Source organism: Ambystoma mexicanum, chromosome 1q (genome assembly GCF_040938575.1).
Source record: "Ambystoma mexicanum isolate Mex_15411 chromosome 1q, UKY_AmexF1_1, whole genome shotgun sequence".
Classification (NCBI taxonomy): Eukaryota; Metazoa; Chordata; class Amphibia; order Caudata; family Ambystomatidae; genus Ambystoma; species Ambystoma mexicanum.
Window position 1 is genome coordinate 1032525714 of NC_090922.1, and position 22584 is coordinate 1032548297.

At 51.1% G+C, this 22584-nt stretch overlaps 1 protein-coding gene across 3 annotated transcripts in view; it reads left to right on the top strand.

Moving 5' to 3' along the window:
• The window catches only part of SSX2IP (SSX family member 2 interacting protein), a 706324-nt gene that overhangs the window by 356773 nt on the left and 326967 nt on the right, over positions 1–22584 (top strand). The gene's annotated exons all lie outside the window — the stretch shown is intronic.

The window sequence follows — 22584 nt, forward strand, 5'->3', positions numbered from 1 at the left end:
AAATGTAAAGGAGTGCCTCTGTTATCAGATGCCCATGAACTCACGATAGTTAACAAACCATTTATTTATGTATGCGGTGTAACCATTCAAACCCCCAGCATTCCCAGAGTGTGCTATTTAAGTATTTTCCAAATGTGAATGAACTTGCGCCAAGTACCCAACCTCCCAGAGTACTGTATTGATGCTATTTAACCATTTATTATCGGATGTCAAATTCATGCTGCCTAGACATTTATTTGTTTAGGAAATAACCCCATCCAAACACCCCTCGGCCTAGGTGACTGAATTGATGCTATGTATGCATTCATTAGGTCAATTATTCTTTCCATGTATGAATTGAGAACACCCCACTCTACGGGCACAGAGTTGTAATGGTCCTTATGTTGTATGGAAAACCTTTTTATATATAATTGGGTAAAAACAGGAGAAGCTGATCAAGCTTATCAAATGAAATAAGACTGTCTGTTTATTTAACCAGGTGCACCCGTACCCCTGTCAGCCATCAGGGTTGACCTGCCATAGGGCATAACCATTACATAACCATTGATGAACCCTCCTATGAGGGCATATTGCAGCACCAATCACCCACCCCCCCCCGTGGGTTTTCCTATGCACATGTGTGCAGTAAGGTGTAAGTATCCCACGCTCCGGTCTCCTACATGTCTGCCCCCCACTTGATACAGAATCAAAAGGGAGAAACACCTTACACTTTTGGAGGCACTGCTGAGATCCCAGGGGGCATTCATACGATGGTGTACCAACAGGAGCGCTGTTTAAAAACATTGGTGGTTAATTAACACACATTCATGTGCCATTTTGACTATGTGTAAACTGGGTACGAGCAGAAGGGCTTGGTGCAGAGGCCTGCTTCATAATGGGTGAGGTCCCCTCCCATATCGCAACAGATGAAGTACTAGCCATGACTGGTCCCTTTGAGCCCATCACTGGTAAAGTGAAAAGTGTGGGTCGCATCCATGGTCAAGATACCACATTTTCTCAAGCATGGGGTCTGGCATGGATTCACATGCTCATGAATATTCCCCGTCAGGCCGGGAATTCTCGGTATAGAAAAAAATCAGTATCAGTTTCGTTTCTGATCTGTCTTTCTTAGTAGTAACCAATCACTGGTCTCTGGGTCATACTGCCCCCAGCCAATGACTGCCCTCTCCCTAAGCCCCGTCTCTGGCAGCCATCCTCAGATTTTTACTGCACGTTCAAGTGTTGGGAGTCCTTGTGCTTAGCTCTCGAGCTTTTGCTGCGTTTTCGCGCTTTTTCAGGAGATTTTTCTCATTTTTCGGTTAAATAGAGCCTCAAGCTCCACCGTTTCTACATCCGATCAACGGGGATCCGTTTCGGAGTTTTCTACGCCCCTCAAGGGTCAAGATTTCGTCGAGTTGCGCTTTTGGAGGATTCCAGAAGTTCCGAGGCCTACCCCGGACATGGCCCAGGATAAAGGAAGCTCGACGCCCGGGAAGCTGTTCAGGACCTGCCCTGGATGCCAGCTTCAGAATGTTTTCAAGGAGGACGAGCATTCGTTATGCCTCTACTGTCTCCATGAGGACAAGACGCAGACGGAGAAGGACTGTGCGTTTTGTGGGAACATGTCGTAGCGGACCATGAAGGATCGCCACCTTCGTCTCGCCAACTGGCTGGAAGGGAAGAGCCCGTCAGTAGAGAAGAAAAAAGTCCGAGTGGTCTTCTAAGTCCTGTGAGGGCGCCCCGGCGACGGGTCCCAACAAAAGGCCAAGCACTGCGAGTCCGCGGGCACCGGGAGCGCCGAACGGTCGTGCTCCTTGGCTGCCAGGCAGGGCGCATCCTCCCCGGCGCCATCAACCACGAGCCAACGCTCTGGCTCGGGTAAGAGGAAGTCCGAGAACCCGGCAAAGCTTCTGGAGAGGACCCGGTCGATCTCGACGATTCCGGCAGAGGGTCGGACCCTCCGCCCAAGGTGAAGGCCTTAATTCACCCTGCTAAGACCTCGATTGAGGATGTCGCAGCGGCCCTGGCTCAGCCTGTGGAGGCTACACCAGTCCTGACCCAGAGTCTCCCTGCCACCGCAGAGGGAGTCGTCTTTCAGGCCCATTGAGAAGACCCCCACGAAGTCCACGTTGGAAAAGGTGGGGGAGGGGCAGGTGGCCATCGTGGATACGGACACGACCTCTGAAGAAGAGCTCATCGAAGTCGTGGAAGAGGCCCAGCCCATCGGGAGGGATCCCGACGAAGGCGACGACGAGAGCGACGGTGTCGCTGACGAGGTTCCTCAAGAGCCCTCGCGCCCGTCGTTTCCGGCGCCGAAGGATACTTCGGCCATTTTGTCAGCGATTCAGTCCTTCTGCTCAGAGATAAGGACAAGGTTGCCCCTCCCCCCGACGGAGGTACCTGAGCCAGACCCGACGGGGGAACCGGAGCCGGGACCTTCGGAAAGTCCACCGCATAAGAGGAGGACGCATCCTACACCACCTCTCCCACCTCTGCGGCCTGCTCTGCCCTCCCCCCGTTCTACTACCCACGGGGATGATACAGGCATGGACACGGCTACGATAGGTACAGATGACGACGGAGGCGACGACGGGACGTGTCGCACGTCGCTCCCTGCTCGGGCGTCCCCGCCCGACGAGATTGGATCCTTTCATGCCATGATTTCCAGGGCATCCGAGCTCGTCCAGCTCTGCCCAGAAGAGAAGGAGGAAGGGTTCCTTTACCAACGGCGCAAGGCTAAAAGGAAGACGGTCCTCGCCGTACCACTTCTTGATGAGGGGCTCGCCCTCCTCGAACCCTGCCATGGCGCTGGCAAAGAGGGACCGGTACGAGAAGTAGTACCGGGTCCCCGACGCTGCCCCGTGTGCCTTCGGGCGCAACCTACCCCGGATTCGGTCGTCTCGGCGACGGCAAAGAAGAAAGCTGGGGGGGCATCGGCCTTGACATCAACTTCCCCGCCGAACGGCGAGGGCAGGAAGCTGGACACGATGGGACGACGGGTCATATCATCCGCAGCAACGACTATCAAGGCGGCCAACGCCCTGGCTATCGTAGCCCGCTACCGACGGGGAGTTGTGGTTCAAAATCGCCCTTCTGTTGGACGGACATCCGGACGCCAAGAGGGCTGAGGCCCTTGAAATCCTACAGGAAGGTGAGATTGCTTCGGACCACGCCATCACGGTGGCAACGGACATCGCCGACACCGGTTTCCGTCAGTTGGGCAACAGCGTTTGCCTGAGACGACGAGGATGGCTCAAGGCGACAGATTTCCGCCAAAACGTACAAACCAAGGTTTTGGACATGCCCTTCGACGGGAACAACCTGTTTGGGAAGGCGGTTGAGTCCTTTCAGGCCATCAAGACAGACATGGAGACTGCCCCGGGCACTGGGAGTGCTCCAACAACGACGGCCGTCCTTTCGGAGCTCCGGAGGCAGACAAAATGCCTCCAAAGGATCCGGCAGTGGCTCCTCCACGTACCGCCAAGCGCGAAGATCTTCGTCCCAGGAAGCCTACAGGGGACGCTGCAAGTCAGGTGATGCCCGTCGTCGTCGACAGGGAGGCAAGGTGGTCTCCAAACAAGATTGAACCGACCGTGGGGTCGGGCCCCTGCCGAAGCACCCGGTGGGAGGCCGGCTGGCGAGGTTCGAGAGCGTGTGGGAGTCCATCTCCACCGACTGTTGGGTGCTGGATGCCCTGGCCCAAGGGCACGCCCTCGAGTTTCAGAAGAAGTGCCCTCGCGTTCCACCCGTGGCCAGGAAGGAAAATCACGTCCCTCAACTACTGTTGGAAGTAAGGGCGATGCTCAAGAAGGGTGCCATCGAGCTCGTCCCAAAGAGGCTTCCGGGCTCCGGAGTTTACTCCAGGTACTTCCTCGTAAAAAAGAAGACGGGAGGATGGCGCCCCATCCTGGACCTGCGACGACTGAACAAGTACATCAAGGCGCAGAAGTTCCGGATGGTCACCCTCCAGCACCTGCTGGGACAGCTGGGGGAGGGCGATTTCCTGTCGTCGTTGGACTTGGAGGATGCGTACTTCCACATCCCCATTCTAAAGACACCGAAAGTTCCTTAGGTTTGTGGTCCAAGGGCGGCACTACCAGTTCAAGTCCCTCCCGTTCGGATTGAAGTCGGCACCCAGGGTGTTCACCAAGTGCCTCACACCGGAGGTGGCGCGGCTGCGCCTACAGGGGATCCACGTCTACCCCTAGCTGGACGACTGGCTCATCCGGGCAAGGACAAGGGAGCTCGCCGTGGAGCACACTGTGAAGACCGTCCAGCTGCTCACGGACCTGGGATTCTCCATCAACTTTCCAAAATCCCACCTGGTTCTGTCGCAAGTCGCCCTGTTTCTGAGAGCCAAGCTCGACACAGTGGCGCGGCTGGCCTCGCCGTCGGAGGAAAGGACCAGGACCATTCTGGGCAAGGTGCAGCGTCTGCTGGCCACGGACATGGCCAGGGTAAGATCTATCAAGTCCCTCCTCAGGATGATGTCGTTCTGCATTTATCTGGTGCGCCTTTGCAGGCTTCGGATGCGCCCCTTACAAGAGTTCCTCGACGCCCGCTGGGTCCAGTCGACGGGCAGCTTCGAGGACAGGATCCCCTCAACGAGACGTTCCGTCAGGCGATCCGGTGGTGGGGTACCCGCTCATCTGTCGGCGGGCACAGACTTTCAGACCCCAGCTCACCAGGTGACAGTGACGACTGATGCCTCCCTGGAAGGTTGGGGAGCACACTCCGGAGAGCTTCACGCGAGAGGCCTTTGGCTCCCGGAGGACAAGTCACTCCACATCAACATCTTGGAGCTCCGCGCAGTGTTCTGGGCCCTCAGGTCTTTTCTTCCGTCCCTCAAGGGCAAGGTGGTGAGGATCTTCACTGACAACACCACCACGATGTTCTACATCCGGAAGCAGGGCGGAACCAGATCCCCTGCCCTATCCAAGGAAGCCCAGGATCTGTGGCAATGGGCCGTCGCCCAAGGGATGTTTCTGGTGCCTCTTCATCTGGCAGGAATAAAAAACACGATCGCCGACTCACTCAGCAGAGAGCTGCGCTCGTGCCACGAGTGGGAACTACGCCAGGATCAAGTGGATCGACTCTTCCGACGATGGGGCAAACCCCAAATCGATCTCTTCGCGACGGCGACGAATTCCAAGTGCCCGAGGTTCGCCAGCAGGTCCCCCCAGCCGAGGAGCATGGGCGATGCTTTCTCGTTCCCCTGGGACGACCTATTTCTTTATGCGTTCCCTCCGCTGCCGTTGCTTCTCCGGCTCATCAACCAGCTCAAGAGGTCCCGGTGCAGGATGATCCTTGTCGCACCGGTGTGGCCGAGACGCATCTGGTTCCCGGACCTTCTGGACTTGTCAACGTCCACACCAGTCAAGCTGCCGACGGACGCAGATCTTCTTTCCAGAGAAGGAGGCGCCATTCTTCACCACAACCCGGAGTCGCTGAACTTGCAGGCTTGGCTCCTGCAGCACTAGAGTTTGGAGGGTACGACATCCCGGCCGACTGCAGAGAGGTTCTTAAAAAGGCCAGGGCGTCCTCAACTTTCAAGTGCTAAGGACATAAATGGAAGAGGTTCTCTGTCTGGTGCCGTGCACAGAAGATTAACCCTCTGCGGATTACGGCCCCTCGGGTATTGCCGTACCTGTCGTCATTGGCCAAGGCTGGACTAGCTCACGATTCCATCAAGATGCATCTGGCCGCCATCTCACGATACACCAGAACTACGGGACGGGCGTCCTTGTGGTCTCATCGACTGGTGAAGAAATGTATGAAAGGATTGTTCCGATCATTCCCGCCGGTGAAGGCCCCTGCCCCGGCATGGGAGCTCAACGTGGTGCTGACTAGGCTCATGGGGGCCCCATTTGAGCCTATGCATTCGGCACCGTTGAAGTTTCTGTCGTGGAAGACAGCGTTTCTCGTGGCCATCACCTCCGCACGACGAGTGGGAGAGATCCAGGCCCTATCTTGCAAGCCGCCATACTTGACGTTTCACGACACGAGGGTGGTGCTGAGGACGCACCCCTCCTTCATGCCCAAGGTGCCGTTGGACTTCCACCTCAACGAACCCTTGGTGTTGCCAGTTTTCTTCCCGTCTCCTTCGTCACCGGCTGAAAGGACTCTGCACTCGCTGGACGTAGCTAGAGCGCTGAAGTTCTACGTAGACCGCACGAAGAGTTTTCGGAAGACATCACAGCTGTTTGTGAACTTTGGGACTGTGAATCAAGGGAAGGCTCTCTCGAAGACTTCCATTTCCAGATGGCTCTCCGGCTGCATCATGCACTGTCACCGGTTGGCAAACCGACCGCTGCCCGGCCGTCCGAGAGCCCATTCGACCAGAGAGATCGCTGCTACCACGGCGTTCCTGTCTGGTGTGCCCCTGCTGGACATCTGCAGGGCTGCGACGTGGAGGTCGACGCACACCTTCCCAAGATTCTGCTGCATTGATCGGGACTCCAGGGAGGAGTCCAGGGTCGGCCAAGCAGTGCTGCGCAACCTCGCCTAAGGTGAGCCTGGTGAGGAGGTAAGAGTTGCTTAATGTTAAATTTTGGCTGTAATGCTTAATGTTGAGCCTTTGCCACCTCCCGTGGTTGTGCGTGTGTACTGCTATGTATTCTTATTCATGAGCATGTGAATCCATGCCAGACCCCATGCTGGAGAAGGAACAAGTTACTTACCTGTAACTGTTCTCCAGGATGGGTCTGGCATGGATTCACATGCAAACCCTCCCGCCTACCCCTCTGCCGCTCTTCACTTGGTCATACTGCCACTTTACGGGCTACCAAATCTGAGGATGGCTGCCAGAGGCGGGGTTTAGGGAGAGGGCAGTCATTGGTTGGGGGCAGTATGACCCAGAGACCAGTGATTGGTTGCTACTAAGACAAATCAGAAACGAAACTGATACTGATTTTTTTTTTTTCTATAGCGAAGGGGAATATTCATGAGCATGTGAATCCATGCCAGACCCATGCTGGAGAACAACAGTTACAGGTAAGTAACTTGTTCCTTACGGACATAACAGTGCACTTACCTGGAAGTCTGACAATCGCACAGTTTCACCTTGCTGACTCAGTGGCCCAGGCGCTGCTACCTGAAGCATATACCCTCTCATGGATGTGGGAAAGAAACTTTGGGAATCGCCATTGTCGGAACGTGAAGAAAATCTACGAGACCAGCTGTCCATGCGGGCAGATGTTTTCAACTGTGACTGGGACTTGGGTGAAGCCAAGGGAGTGAAGCATCACATCCGTTTGAACGATATCACCCCCTTTCGAGAAAGGTCACGGAGGCTAGCCCCTGCTGATGTGGAGGACGTGCAGCGTCATCTTGAAGATTTGCTGCATGCAGGTATCATCCAGGAGACAAGAAGCCCTTATACTTAACCCATCGTGGTAGCACGAAAGAAGAACAATGATGTGCGGCTGTGCATTGACTAATGGTGTCTAAACAGCAGAACGGTGCCTGATAACTCCCGAGTGGATAAGGCTCTTGACTGTCTGGTTGGGAGCAAGTAGTTCAGTCTTAGACGGAGTGGATACTATCAGATCCCTGTGTTACCCGAATACAAAAAGACTGCATTCATCTGCCTCATGGGGTTTTACCAGGTCACTCTAATGCCACAGGGGATATCTGGAGTGCCGGCCACTTCAACGCTTGATGGAAAACTGTGGTGACATGAACTTACTTGAGGGTGCTGGTCTACCTAGACGATGTGATGGTGTTTGGGCGTACCCTGGAAGAACATCACCAAGGGTTACTGAACGTTTTGGATAGTCTCCAGCAGCAAGGGCTGAAAGTGCCCTTCGAAAAGTGCCAGTTTTGCTGAACCAGTGTAAAGTATATTGGCCATGTGGTGTCAGCCGAGGGAGTGGTGTGGATCCTGCCAAAATGGAAGCCCTCAAAACATGGCCCCATCCGCAGAATCTACGAGAGATGAGATGTTTCCTGGGGTTCTGCAATTATTACCGAAGGTTCGTACTAGGTTTTGCCACCATAGACCGACCCTGCACTGAATTGACCAGCGGCTATCCAGCCCCACAGAAGACGGCAGTTAGCTGCGCAACTCCTTCCAAAGCTGTATACCATCCCAAAGAGAACTTGAGTCTGCGATGGGAGTGCAGAGTGTGAGCAAGCCTTTGTCCAGCAAAAAAGACTCTCAGAAGCGACTGTCCTGGTGTATGCCGATCCACAACTGCCTTATATCCTACATGTGGATGCCAGCTAAAACAGGCTGGGTAAAATAATTTACCAAGAACAACAGGGCGCAGTCAGACCTGTGGCTTTCGCCAGCCTTCGGTTGAGCCCCTCCCAGATGCACTATCCCATCCACAAGTTGGAATTCTTGGCCCTGAAGTGGGCAGTGGCTGAAAAACTGTACGACTATCTTTACAGAGCCTCTTTCACTGTGGGAACAGACAACAATCCACTGACACACATCCAAGTCCACCAAGCTGGATGCTTCTGGGCATCGATGGTTAGCCGCCTTGTCCATGTACAACCTCCAGTTGGAATATCGCCCTGGAGTCAATTATACCGACGCTGACTCTCTGTCCAGAAAACTTAAAGACAAGGGTTTTGCATGACGGGGGGGGGGGGGGGCAAGTGTAAACCTGTCTTTAATTAGGAGTTTTATTTTAGACCTGTCGCAATAAATGTAAAGAGTATGTATGTGGTGTTGGGCAAGGGGAGGAGGAGAGAAGCGTGAGGGACGGGGATCAGGGCAGGCTGTCTTGCCTTTCTGTTAGGCCCTTGGTACCTTAGATCACCAGTCTCTCTGGGCTGGGTTGTACGAGGCCTCCCACAGTCTCGTTGCCTGAGGTGGAAGGTGTGAGGCGATGTGCGGCAGGCTGTGTTTGGGCCCAGCCCGGCTCCTGTCACGCCTGCTCTGACGAACATAGCCCATTGCCCGCATTCGTTGGCAGGGAGTTTTTTTCCCGTGGTCGACAGAAAGGAAGGTAGGAGGGTGATGCTCCTTTTTCTTAAAGGAGTGTTGGCCCAAATCTTTACTTGTACATCAAAGAAAGCAAAATAAAGATGTATTACCTTCTCCCACTTTCTCTGTGGGCGGTACCGCCGGTGAGTTTGCCATCTGGGGTTTGGACAAGCCTGGACATAGTATTTGAGGAGCAGGATGTAGAACTCTGCCTCACGCTGGTGCTTGGGGGGACTAAGCGAAAGAGGGACAAGAGAATCGGTCCACCACGCAGGGATGCTACGCATGTGTTTAGCTCCATTGGGCATCCGCTCCCCTGAGGGCTTAATGTTTTGGAAGTTGGTACATCCGTACCTCACTTAACTGGAGGCGAGACTTCCGGAGAGTTCGATGGACGGTGAGAGGTTCGGGCTGTAGGTGTCATTTAGGTGGCTGTTCTCCTGTGTATAGGTCTAACCTGGCCCGACGTGCTTAATTGATTAAGGAAGGGTCACTGAGGAGGGTTTGTGGCCGTTGTGGGCCTATGCTGTGTGTTTAAATTTTGTCCCGTGTTAAGTGGTGTCAGTGGTAGACTGCAGCTACCGTTACAGTAGGGGCGTGCTAGAGGGAATCAAATCATTCTCCAACTAAAGGGACCTAAGTGAAGTTATTTAAGCACGCAGCTGTGCTAATTCTGAAATCAGTTGTGACCTCCATAAAATGTAAATCAGTGCCCGTTATCAGATGCCATTGAACTCACGATAGTAACAAAGCATGTATTTATGTATTCAGTGTAACCATTCAAACCCCCATCCTCCCCAGAGTACGGAATTGAGGCTAATTAAGCATCTATTTGCAAAATGTGAATGAACTGGCGCTAAATACCCAACCTCCCAGAGTACTGTATTGATTCTATTTAACTATTTATTATCAGATGTCAATGAACCCACGCTGTCTAGACATTTGTTTAGGAAATGCCCCATCCAAACACCCCTCTGCCCAGGTGACCTTATTGATGCTATTTAACCACTTACTATCTGATGTCAGTGAACTCATGCTGCCTAGACGTTTGTTTAGGAAATAACCCCATCTAAACACCCCTCTGCCCAGGTTACTGAATTTATGCTATTTATGTATTCAATAGGAGGTTGTTTGTTTATTCTTTCCATGTATGAATTGAGAACGCCCCACACTATGGGCCCAGAGTTGTGATGGTTGCTTATGTTGTAAGGAAAACCTGTTTTTACCCAATCAATTGTATGTAAAAAGGAGAATCTGATTATGCTTATCAAATGAAATAAGACTGTCTGTTCATTTAACCAGGTGCACCTGTACCACTGTCAGCCATCGGGGTTGGCGTGCCATAGGGGAGGGCCAAATCTCCCTCAAGGTAGCCTGCATAGCCATTGGTGCTGCCATAGGCCCTCGTAGGAGGGTTCATCAATCATCCCCCTAGGTTTTCATATTCAAATGGGCTCAGTAATGTGTAAGTATCCCACGCTCAGGTCCCCCTACAGGTTGCTGCCCACCACTTTATACAGAATCAAAGGGAGAAACACCTTACGCTAGTAATATAATTGCTCCATTGTTTTAAGTTTAACATTTGTGTTATATTTGTCTTTGTTTTCGGAGAAAAATAGACTATTAAACCTATCAACATTCGTTAAAGACGAATGCTTGAGGCCAGCGGTGGCCATGAATCATTGCTTTTGACTTGACATCCAAGCCTAGAATTTACAGCAGAGAAGTGGCTATCTGCAAGGCCGTGATCGGCTTTTTTCAGTTTTCGGAGCTGTGGCCTCTGTGTCCTTTTACCTTCGAATGTGGAGTGAAACTGAATATATTAAGGGGCATCAAACTGCCTTTGCCAAGTGTGCAATCTCCTGGCTTTTAACCTTTCCCCAGCCATAACATTCTGGGAGCCAATAGGGATGTTGGGGGGAAGATGTGCTACATTTGAAGGATGTGGTGGGAATGCTCAGTGAGGTTGGTTCAATCACCTGCATGTGGAACAGAAGCATAAAACAAACTGATTAACAAGGGGATCCTAACAAATGTATTGGGGATGCAAACAGAATTAAGGAAGACGGTGCCACTGAGTTTGAAACAATTGGAAGCTTCCCAATTAATCCTCCACGAACATTCAATTGACTATGTTGGAACATAGAAGTAAAATCCAAATGATTTGAAGTTCCACGAATAACATAACAATGCTGCACTTGTATGTTGTGCTGTGATAGTCTCTCTTCTAAAATGACAGCATGGCTCCAAGTGAGCAACTGATGAAGTTGACTTAACTTCCCTAAAACAAGTAATTCAAATATCACTTGGATCGATTTGACAAACTCCCTTTACACGAAGAATGGCTCCTGTCCGTTTTTCATGTTACTAAATGAAGCATACAATCTCAGAACATACTGTTTGCCAAAGATAACACTTTAAGGAATGCCTGTAAACCTAGTACCTAATTCTATGCGGATTGCTTTCTTCCCCATGGCTGGAATAGAAGAGCCCAGAATCTAGAGTTTGCTAAGATAATTAAGCTATACCACAGTGGATTTCTTGATCTCTGTGCTGCTTCAATTCTTTTCTTTCGAAGGGATTGTGTCCTCTGACGTATTCCTTATCTTGATAGATCTCCAACTTGCTGGCCTCGGAATTTATTTTTCAGTAGAGGGCGCTGCGCGTCGATGTCCCTCGAGCCGATGTCTTTCGACAGCCTCCGTATCGGCGCCAACCTCATCTTCCGTATAAATACTCGCGCAGCGTCCGTTGCTCAGTTCCGTTTTTCCGTGCTTCGTGGGCCTCGGAATCGCGTTGCTCAGTTCGTTAGAGAATATATTCATTATTCCTCGAGAATAAACCAACTCTTACTCGATGGCTTCCTCATCCGAACCGACGACTCCACCGTCCGGCTTCAAAAAATGTCGAGATTGTGGAAAGAAAATGTTGTTGACCGATCCTCACAGGATCGGTTTGTGGTGCCTGGGATCAGAGCACCAATGTTCGGAGTGCGAGGACTGCATGTCCATGATGGCGAAAGCCATGAAGGAGCGTAAGGGGAAGCTTGAGAGAATTAAGACAGTTAAAACTCCTTCGAAAGTTTCCTCGGCAGAGTCGAGACATTTGTCTCCTCGCCGACACAAAAAACATTCTCGGTCTAGGTCTCGAAGCAGTTACCACCACTTTTCGAGATCCAAGCATTCAAGTAAGAGACGTCAAAGATCCCCTTCCTCGTCATCTTCCGTTTCTCCGGAAAGAGTCCCTTGCCCCACAAAACATAGCTCTCAGGCTGAGTGGGAATAATTCCGTAAAAGGATGCTTAGCGTCTTCGAGAAAGCGGCCTCGACCCCCTCGAAGACAGCTGAGGGTGATACCCTGGGTGAAAGACCCGAAAAATCTAAACGCCGCGAGTCGTTGCACCCGGCTAAAGAAACTACTCGAAGGCACTGTGCCATCGACGCCAGCATCGAAGGTCCCTTCGACGCATAAATCTGCATCATCGACGCAATTATCGAAGGGCTCATCGATGCATAGGTCGATCGAATCGATGCCGTCTTCGACGCCGAAAAAGAGCAAACCCACGGCCGTCACTACCTCAGCCAGTGGCCATACCCACAGCCTCTAACATGACTTCGAGGTCATCGACCACCTCGAGCAGGATCCCGATCCTCTCGAGTTCTTCGAGGCCACTTCCAATCTTCTTGACGCCTTTTTCGGTGTTTTCGAAGCCTTTAACGTCCGCTTCAATGACGTCGACGTTTCCCCAACCTATTATGACAAATTTTAGCCCCTTCTGCTCTGGAAATGGGATTTAAGCCATTTCCAAGGTCTGGTCATTTCAGACCTTTGTCTTCAATCTATGAGGAACGGAAGGATTCAGATCAAGAAAGACCCTTTGGGTTGCAGAGATCTGCAACACCAGAACCTGAGGAATTTACCTCTGAGGAAAATGGGTTGAAGGACCTTAGAGAATCCTTACATGAGGCAAGTGGGTTAGATACTTCCCCAGAAATAGAATTTGCCAAACCAGACCCAGGGGAACATGCTGAGACCCCTTACTGAATTTTAATGGCAAGAATTATAGAATTCATGGGTTGGTCTACACCTTCACCTGCATTCCAACAGGACGACCTTACAGACATCTTAATCAAAGGCCCACAGGAGGATCCTGTGGTTCCATTTCACGCTGCATTACAAAGAAAAATATTGGCTGACTGGGAAACTCCTGAGGTTATCCCGGCGGTTAACAAGAAGTTATCAGCCAAATATAGGGTATCTACTACTGACCCTGAATTTTTGTCTAAACATCCAACTCCAGAGAGTCTGGTTGTCCAAGCAGCAACTGCATCAGGCAGTAGATCGGCATACCCTAATGTTCCACAGGACAGGGATGACAAAAGATACGACTCTATGGCTAAAAGTTTTTTTCTGCATGGCATGGCGTTGAAATCTATTAACACTACTTGTACGCTCGCAAGGTTCAGCCATACACTTTGGGAGTGTGCTTCATCAGCGGCTGACTGCCTCCCAGAGGGAGAAGAAAGGGAAGCGTTTCTAAACATCATTAAGGATGGTAAAGAGGCAATGTGTGAATCCCTTCAAACTGGCATTGATTCTGCTGACAGCAGAGGGGCCATGGCGGCAAGTACTACAACCCGTAGATTTGCGTGGTTGCGAGTCTGGGTTTGCTCCAGATGTACAAGCCAGACTTTTAAATATGCCCTTTGACGTCCCTTCTTTGTTTGGTAAGAAGGCAGATGACAGCCTAGAAAAGTTAGACATCCAAAGCAGCAAAATCCCTGGGTGCTGCAATCCGCCAAACGCCATATCGCCCCTCAGGAACCTCTTGGAGAGGTAAGCTTTATTCCGCATTCGGAAAAGGCAGAGGACAGTCAGTTCAAAGAGGTCAAAAAACGATTTAACCGAGGTTGACGGGGGGGGGGGGAATACAAAAGCCGCACCAGCAGCTACATCTTTACCCTCGGCACCTGCATCAGCCGCATCTAAATCACTGAGGACTCGCCTCACAAGACACCAGTAGGGGGCAGGCTAACTCAACAACCCCCCTCCCCCTACTTCCTAATACCGAAGGACGGAGGACTGAGACTTATCTTGGACTTACGAGAATTGAACAAGTTCCTCAGGAAGGACAATTTCAAGATGGTAACTCTTTCTCAGATCCTTCAGGGCCTCGAGCTCCAGGACTGGCTATATCTCTGGACCTTCAGGATGCTTATTTCCATGTGCCAATCCATCTCAAACACAGGAAATACCTGAGGTTCGCAATTGGCGGCTCTCATTATCAATTTTGAGTTCTGCCATTTGGGCTGACCTCCGCCCGAGGGTCTTCACCAAGCTAATGTCAGTAGTGGCTGCAAGTCTAAGGAGGGAAGGGATTCGCGTCTACCCCTACCTGGACGATTGGCTGATCAGAGCTGTATCTCCGGAGCAAGCTCCGATCCAGCTAGATTATGTCTGCCACTTCCTTCACAAACTGGGCTTCTCCCTCAATGTAAAGATGTCACAGATGATACATCAGAGACTCCGGTTCATTGGAGTGGTCCTGGACACTTCCCTGGGAAAAGCCTCGGCACCAGAGGTGAGGGCTCAAGATATTCTGCAGATGATCACCAAGTTTCAAAATGCCCAACGTCTCCCAGCTTTCGACTTTTTGAGGTTGCTAGGCCTCATGGCATCCTGCATCTCCCTTGTGCCAGAGGCTCGCCTGAGAATGAGATCTCTTCAGTGGGCAGTGGTCGCAATTCTCAGGGAGAATGACAGACCTCCTTCAAATTCAAGGTGGCTCTAGACCTTCAGTGGTGGGCCTGCCAGGAGAACATCTTGAAAGGAGAACTGTTTTGGTAACCATGGCCAGAGATAACAGTAGTCACAGATGCCTCACTCACGGGGTGGGGAGCCCATACCAACGACTTGACAATCAGCGGTCGTTGGTCTCCATCGGAGTCCAGACTACATATCAACCTGTTAGAGCTGAGAGCAATCAGACTAGCGCTGAAGGCTTTTCTGCCATCTGTACAGGGGAAAAATGTCCTGATAATGACAGACAACACAGTGGCCATGCACTACCTCAACAAAAGAGGAGGCGTAGGATCGTTGCCTCTGTGCAGAGAGGTGATGCAGCTCTGGTTTTGGGCAATCCAAGAAGGAATCTCTCTATCGGCAGCTCACTTAGCCAGAGTGAAAAACTTGACAGCAGACGCTCTGAGCAGGCAGAGTACAGTCTCCCACGAGTGGGAACTAGCTCAGGAAGTCCTTCAACAGATCTTCACCCTTTGGGGAACCCCTCAAGTGGATCTTTTCGCCACCAGCATCAACAGGAAGTGCGATCAGTTTTGTTCAAGGGAATTTCCCCCGAGAGGAGCTCTAGGGAACGCGTGGAGTTTCCACTTCTATACGCGTTTCCTCCAGTCCCGGTCATTCCTCAAATGATCAGGCGGTTGAGAAGGTTCCGTACACCATGATCCTAATCGCCCTGGACTGGGCCAGGAGAACGTGGTACCCGGACCTTCTGGACATGTCCATCTGCCCTTCAATTCGTCTTCCACTCAAGGAGAATCTTCTCTCGCAGAAGGGAGATCAGGTGCTCCATCCAGACATCAGAACCCTCAACCTTCACGCTTGGTATCTGAAAGGTTGAGATACAAGAATTGGGACCTCCTAGATGACGTCATGGCGGTGTTGCTTTCGGCAAGGCCAGCAACAAAGACTTTATACCGCTGCCGTTGGAACATATTTTGCAGCTGGTGTAGAGAAAAGAATTTCGACCCCTTTTCATGTGGTACACCAACGGTGTTATCTTTTCTACTCTATTTGGCAAATTCGGGCCTTCAGGTCGGCACTATCAAGGGCTATCTCGCAGCGCTATCGATCTTCAAGCGCACTGCAGAGGAACCATCTTATTTCAAGTTACCCTTAGTAATACAATTTCTGAAGGGATTAACCAATGTCTATCCCCCAAGACCATTCCAAGTTCCCTTATGGGGCTTAAATTTAGTCTTAAATTTCCTGATGGGTACTCCTTTTGAACCACTCCACTCTTGTTCACTAAGGTTTCTCACCCTTAAAACTGTCTTATTAGTGGCATTGACATCTGCTAGGAGGGTGAGTGAAGAGCGAATTACAGGCTCTATCTTGTAAACCCCCACATACAATTTTTCATAAAGATAGTTGTCCTACAAGTGAAGCCTAATTTTCTCCTGGTTTCTGAATTCCACATTACTCAGCAGATTACCGTGCCTTCATTTTATCCCCCTTCCCATCCGGGGAAAGAGGAAGAAAGGCTACATAGGCTGGACCCAAGGCGGGCTTTGAGCTTTTACATCAGCAGACTTGCTCGGTTTAGGCAAACAGACCAACTGTTCGTAGGTTACTCAGGGCACAAATTGGGATTACCGATAACAAAACAGACCATTTCCAGATCGAATATTTTAGCCATTCTGGAATGTTACAAACTGGCAGGGAAAGGGCCTCCTCAAAATCTTAGGGCTCATTCAACCAGGGGTATCGCAGCCTCTTCGGGCCTCCAAAGAGGGGGGTACCGATTCGAGACATATGTGCGGCTGCCACATGGTCGTCTGCACATACCGTCACAAGATTTTACAACCTGTATTCCTCCTCTAGCCAAGAAACTAGATTTGGCAAAGCTGTGTTGCACTCTGTTCACTCTTGAAGGGAAACATGGCAATTTTACTCCCACCTCCAGTTACACACCACTGCTAAGGGAGTCTATCAAGATGAGGAATACGTCGGAGGACACAATTCCTTCGAAGAACAAGTTACTTCTTACCTGGTAACGTTCTTTCGATGGGATGTTCCTCCGTATTCCTTATCGCCCCTCCCATCCATCCCTGCAGTAATACTTCCCTTGTGGTTACAGCTTACGCTCCTTCTGGGTCACTAACCAATTCATGTAAAACAACTGTTAACGTCAAAACGGAACTGAGCAACGGACGCTGCGCGAGTCTATTTATACGCATGATGTCGGCGGCGATACGGAGGCTGTCGAGGGACATCGGCGCGCAGCGCCCTCTACTGAAATTTTCCGAGGCCAGCAAGCTGGAGATGATCTATCAAGATGAAGAATATGTCGGAGGTACATCCTATCGAAAGAACGTTACCAGGTAAGAAGTAACTTGTTCTTCCCTCTCATGGAAAGCAAGACTTCTAAAAGCTATGATCACTAGGCCTATTTTATGTAGAGAATCCCTTGCAACCTCATTTTTGCTCTGCTATTGCCTTTTTCTTACAAGTGGAGTTTTGCAGAGGTTGACTATTTTGTAAGTTGAGGAAAGACTGTTCCGAATGGATTGTGTCCTCCAACGTATTCCACATTTTTGACATGTAATATCCACAGCTGTGCACTTCAGAAACTTTTTCGGCAGAGGGCGTCCTGCGTCAATGAGGTCGTGTCGATGCCCCTCAAAGGCCTCCATCGAGGGTGACTTCACCGGATGTTATAAATAGGACGCACAGCGCCCGTAGCCTCAGTTCAGTTTTTTCTGCAAACGTGTTTGTTTCGAGAACACGACGTGCCTCGTGTGTTTCATCGTAGAGATGTCTTCTTCTTCGACCCCCTCTGACTCTGCAAGGTTTTCACACACTCTGTGGAACTGTTTCTCTAGCGGCTGAGCATATTCCCAAAGGGGGAGAAAGGGATGGGTTCCTTGCTCTCGTGCAAGATGGCAAGGATGCCATGTGTGAATCCCTTCAGTCGGTTTTGGATACGGCCGACAGTGTTAGCTGGTCGGTGCCTGCAAGCACCGTTATACGCAGATTTGCGTGGTTGCGGAAGTCAGGTTTTACCCCTGATGTGCAAGCCTGTCTTTTCAACATGCCATTGTCATGATGCATACCCCCGGGCATCCAGACCACATCATCAGCCCCGAGAGCAGGCATCATGTTGCCTTGAGAAAACCCAGCAACCCCTGCTAGGGGCTGTCTGGGTTCAGTCCTGGCGCCAATGGCGCCAGGCTCATATGGGACATCAGTCCTGGTGCCATAGGCGCCAGGCTCATAAGTGCACACTTACCTGATGCAGACCATGCTGCAAGAAGATCCAAGCCCATGTGAGGCCTGGAAGGGACTACTTTACCTTAGGGACTATTTTGTTACTCGTGTGTGGTCGGGGAGGAATACCTACCTGGGACCACTTTGGAGGCTATTTAAACCACGCCCGAAGAGCAGCACACGCTTCACGTTATTCTGCATCCAGCAGCGTAACGTTCACCATGCCAGCAGCAGCATCCAGCCTTCTGCCACGCCCGCCTCGAACCTCGTGCACCTAGAAAGAGAAAAGAAGCAAGGTTAGAACAAGAGTATTACCTGATTTCTTAACTGATCCCGGATTCTTCGCATCTTCAAACCTGAGGAAAGACTTTGTTTAAAACGCGTTGCATCGCCAGCAGCAGCGCCGCGCCATACTCACTGTTCCACGCAACATCTCTTCGATCCGGCGCTGTCTCCATCTTTACATCGCCGAATTCCGGCACCTGAGGGGGACAAGAAACAACAAGGTGAGCAGAGAGAACAGACAGAGACAATCTCTTTAGCCGCCATATGCTTACCTTATTTTACCGCCGGAGGTGTTATTCATCACCACGCCACATCTTCTTATGCCACACCTGTGAGAAAAGGAGAAAGCAGCAAGTTTAACCCTTGGCATTATTTACCGGACAGTGTTGGGTAACAGACTTTTACCAGAGCGCTTTCAGCTGCCAATCTTCTTATTGGGTCAAAGCTGCAAGTTAAAAGAGGAATTGGACAGGAGTGAATTCCAGACATTTTGAACCCTTACGAACTATATACTTATGGCTCTTTGCCAGGACCTTTTGGAGTCAGGATTCGTCTACAACTCTTCCAATATCTTCAGGCCAGTGAAGCAACTGGTCATCAACATGCCCCTGGGTACTTCGCAGGATGGAGGGCTCATCCTTCAAGAATATAAGGTGAGATTGCTGAGAGGGCACTTCAGTGGTGATTAGAGGGGAGGACAGTGGGGGTGCTATCACTTGAATCCACAAGTGGCTAAATCCATCTCTCCACTTGTAGGAGAATATTTCTACGCTTCAAGCAGACAAGAATTGGAGGGCAGATCCAGTCAGTCATCGCTGCACTACGCATCACGTGGGTGGAGGCCGCAGCAGCACCGGTCCGACCGACGCCCTGTGGGAGCCAGGTGAGCGTAATAGCCATTTGATGGCGCACATTTGTTTGGCAACAAGGCTGAGAGCCTTGAGAGGTTGCAAACCTCAAAAGCTGCGGCAAAATCTTTAAGCGCAGCTGTGCATCAACTTCTGCCTTTTTGTCCTAGGGGACAGCAGTGGAGGGGGGGGGGATGTTCTTTTTGTTACTAACGAGAGGGGCTACTAGTCAAAGGGGTCAGTGGAAAAAGTACCCGTGGTGGTCGGGGAAATAGAGGTGCCAAAGCCACTCAGGCAGCCGCCTCTTTGCCTTCAGGCGCTGCCGCAGCCGCTCCATAACAGTCATGAGTCCATGTCCCATGGTTCACGGTTGGGGGAAGACTCTCAGCATCTCAAAGAGTGGCGAGCCATTACCACAGATGCATGGGTACTGGATTCCATAGCCCACGGCTACTGTCTTCCCTTCCTAAAGCGGCCTCACGACAATCCACAGGGGAATTTCTCTTTGAAGCTTCCTGATCTGCTCCTTGTGCAAGAAATCCTGACCCTGCTAGAGAAAGGTGCTATAGAACTGGGGCCTGTAGCGGAGAGGAATAAGGGAGGGTATTCCCCTTATTTTTTGTTCCCAAAGAAAGACAGAGGATTGAGACCCATCCTGGACTTGCGTTGGTTAAACAAACTTCTCGGGAAGGACACGTTCAAGATGGTCACTCTTTCTCAAGTCTTCCAGGCCCTCCAACTTCAGGATTGGTTGGTGCCTCGACCTACAGGATGCTTACTTTCATGTGCCGATTCTCCCAAGGCACAGGAAGTACCAAAGGTTTGCAGCTGGCGACTCGCACTTTCAGTTTTGGGTCCTGACCTTCGGATTGACCTCCACCCCGAGGGGCTTCACCAAGCAATGGTGGTGGTGGCAGCGTACCTCAGCCGAGGGGGTGGGGGGTTTGGGGGTTTCACGTCTACCCCTACCTGGACGACTGGCTGGTCCGTGCGCTTTCTCCAGAGCAAGCATTGGATCATCTGGGTCTCACCTGCCGCTCTCCACAGGCTGGGCTTCTCCCTCAATTTCAGTCACATCTGACACCTCAAAAGCTCCAGTACATCAGGTCTGTGTTGGGCACGTCCTTGGGGAAGTGCTCGCCTCCCACGGTGAGGGCTCATCACATTGTGCAGATGGTGGACCAGTTTCAACATGCCCAGAGTCTCCCGCCTTTTCGAATTCTTAAGGTTGCTCGGCCTCATGGCATCCTGCATTTTTTTGGTGCCAGAGGCCAGGCTGAGGAGATCCCTGCAGTGGGTCCTGAAGATGCAGTGGTCGCAGTTCTCAGGCAAGATGTCGGATCCCATTCAGATTCCAATCTCGGTCCCCCAGGATCTTCTGTGGTGGGCCAACGAAGGGAACCTGATGAAGGGGGGAGCCGTTTTGGCAACTGTGGCTGGAGGTGACGGTAGTGATGGATGCTTCCCTCACAGGATGGGGCGCTCATGCCAACGACTTGACCGCCAGCGGTCGTTGGTCTCCGTCGGAGTCCAAATTCCAATCAATCTGTTAGAGCTGAGGGCAATCAGGCTGGCCCTGAAGGCTTTTTTGCCGTCTGTGCGGGGGGGGTGGGAAAGAGTGTCCTGATCATGACGGACAACACAGTGGTCATGCATTACCTTAACTAAAAAAGGGGGGGTAGGTTTACTCCCGTTGTGCAGAGGGGCAATGCAGCTCTGGTTCTGGGCCATCCAGCAGGGAATTTCGATCTCGGCAGTTCCTCTGGCCGGAGGCAAAAATGCAGCGGCGGACACTCTGAGCAGGAAGAGCACGGTCTCTCACAAGTGGGAGTTGTCTCAGGAAGTCCTCCTGGAGATCTTCATCTTTGGGGAACCCCACAAGTGGATCTCCTCGCCACCAGTGCCAACCTGAAGTGCGAGAAATTCTGCTGGGAGACGCATTTGTAGTGGATTGATCATTCCCACTGCTGTACGAGTTTCCTCCAGTCCCTGTCATTCCTCAAGTGTTGCGGAGGTTATGGAGGTTCGGTTGCCACATGATCCTCATTGCTCCGGATTGGGTCAGGGGAGGGTGGTACCTGGACCTTCTCGAAATGTCCATCTGCCCTCCACGCCGTCTTCTCTACAGAGAGGATCTGCTCTCGCACGCGGTGCTTGGAGGTGGTGGGGTGGTCAGGCTCCCCATCCAGACGTCAAGCATCTCAACCTTCACGCTTGCTATCTGAAAGGTTGAGGTATAAGGATTGGGACCTCCCGGATGATGTGATGGAGGTGTTGCTTTCGGCCAGAAGGCCAGCAACAAAATCCCTGTACCGGTGCCGTAAGTTTTGTGACTGGTGCAGAGGAGAAAATGTTGATCCTTTTCAGTGTTCCATTCCTATGGTTTTGTCTTTATTACTTTCTTTGGCACACAGGGGCCTTCAAGTAGGTACCATTAAGGGTTACCTGGCGGCGCTGTCTATATTTAAGCGCTCGTCTGAAGAATGCTTTAACTTTAACGTTCCTTTTGGTTTCTCAATTTCTTAAAGGACTGACTCGTGTGTTCCTGCCGTCCCCTTTCCAGGTACCGGTTTGGGATTTGAATTTGGTTTTGAAATTTCTAATGGGTGCCCTATTTGAACCTTTGAATTCATGTCCTTTGAGATTGTCCTTCAAGACAGTGTTCTTGGTTGCGGTTACTTCCGCTCGCAGAGTGACTGAATTGCAGGCACTTTCATCTAAGCCGCCCTTTACTGTGTTCCACAAGGATAGGGTTGTACTACGGGTACGTCCTTCCTTTCTCCCCAAGGTAGTTTCTGAATTTCATTTGAGCCAGAAAGTGGTGCTTCCTTCTTTCTATCCTTCTCCCCATCCTGGTAAGGAAGAGGAGCATCTACATTGGTTCGATCCTAGGAGAGCTCTGAACTTTTATATTTCTAGGATGTCCAGGGTCAGAGTGGACGGTCAACTCTTTTTGGAATGTGCTGGACACTGATTGGGCCAGGCTGTTACCAAACAGATCTTGTCCAGGTGTATTATCCTCACCATTAATGTGTTACAGATTGGCGGGTAAGGACCCTCCCTGAAGGGTTGAGAGCTCATTCAACTAGGGGCGTGGCTACTTCCACTGCCCTCCAACGGGGAGTTCCTATTAGGAACATTTGTGATGCAGCCACATGGGCTTCTATCAACACCTTTGTTAAACATTACTCCCTGGATACGATCCATGGCCAAGATATGGCCTTTGGTAAGGCGGTTTTGTATTCCGCCATCTGATTGGGTACTCTAAATTCTTTTCCCTCCATTTTTCTGGTACTGCTTTGGGAGTCTGTCAAAGATGTGGAATACGTTGGAGTACACAATCCATTCGAAGAGCAAGTTACTTACCAACTGGTAACGTTCTTTCGATTGGATGTTCCTCCAACGTATTCCACATCGACCTCCCAGCCTGCCCCTCTGGAGAATTTCCTAGGCGTTTGGAGCTTACGTCTCCACACAGCTATGTGCAGTCAAGCAGGCATTGGATTGGTGCCACATGTTATGGGGGGA